Source organism: Monopterus albus, unplaced genomic scaffold (assembly GCF_001952655.1).
Source record: "Monopterus albus unplaced genomic scaffold, M_albus_1.0 scaffold50.1, whole genome shotgun sequence".
In the NCBI taxonomy this organism is placed as follows: Eukaryota; Metazoa; Chordata; class Actinopteri; order Synbranchiformes; family Synbranchidae; genus Monopterus; species Monopterus albus.
This window is the reverse complement of record NW_018127930.1, coordinates 964,620-965,874: the sequence shown is the minus strand read 5'-3', so window position 1 is coordinate 965,874 and position 1,255 is coordinate 964,620.

Here is a 1,255-nt window from a genome sequence, read left to right as displayed (position 1 = left end):
GTAGGAGAGTGCTCAGACCTTCCATCAACTGACTGCTCGTTAAATCACAGAATCTGTCCAATCATCACTCAGAAACTGTAACCAGGCAGAGTCGGCATGTCGATCTTTGGGTTTCTCCAGATGTTGAAGTGGTGTGCATGGGACTGTAGGAAGAGAGACGCTCCATCTAGGAAGAGTTTGGATGATGGTTTAATTCTTTTAGGTTCTTATTGCAGCCCTTAATGCTCAGTGTTTTGGCGCTGATGGTTCACATTCATGTTTGTGAGTGACATTTATACAGCGGCAGTGTGAACGCTGTTGAGGTCCCAGACATGTCACCAGGATGGCAACATCATCATTTTTGTGAGAATCAAATTACCTGAGAAACCACTCAGCCACCATATGCCCCTTCCAGCTTGGCTTGTCACTGTTGTCGCTCGCCTCCATGCTTATTTTTACCGGCCTGTGGACACTAAATGAAGATAACAGGTGATAAGCACAGAGGAGTGAGGCCTTAAAAAACCACTTGAATTCTGGCCAACAGAGACATTCACTAAGATGGCTTTTTATTAGGTACACCTGGCTAAACCTACTGCAGTCTAATGCAACAGTCCTGCAGTTAATCTTTCTTCATGAAGCTTGTAATGATCAGCTTTCTGGTGCTGATCCAACTGTGTGATCATTGTGGAAGATGTAGTTTGTGTTTCTGATATTTAGTGTGTCCACGACTATCTGAATGGGTGGACAAATATTAGCAGCAGTCTGCACCACTGTTAGTAGAAAGGCCGTGGTTTAATATATTGATTAGAACAGCTCTGACCAAATTTTCTGAGTTGTCTAAAAAGAACCATACTTCAGTTGTCATGGGCAGATATTGCATGAAAAAAATGAATAATAGACAATGAGCAGTTTGCAGCAACATTTAATAACCAATATATAGTTAATATGTTTCCTACAAAATGTAACAGGTTGACTCTGCTGTGTTTTGCATTTCTTTGTCACACCATGTCACAGCTGTAGCCTGGTTCACGGTGATAAGATGTTAGCAGATTCTGTAATTACAAACTAAATTCTTACATCTTGTGTTTTCCTGCCTCAGTGTATGAGGTCTTGCTTAAAACACTAGTACTTCCTCAGCTGTTTTGTGTTGCAGTGCTGTTCGCTCCTTTCTCTGTCTCTCACTCTCACACAGACACACAGTGTTATGTATAAACTCTGCGCATACACACAAACAATCTATAAATACTGATACTCTGCTACAGCCAGTTTCATCCTA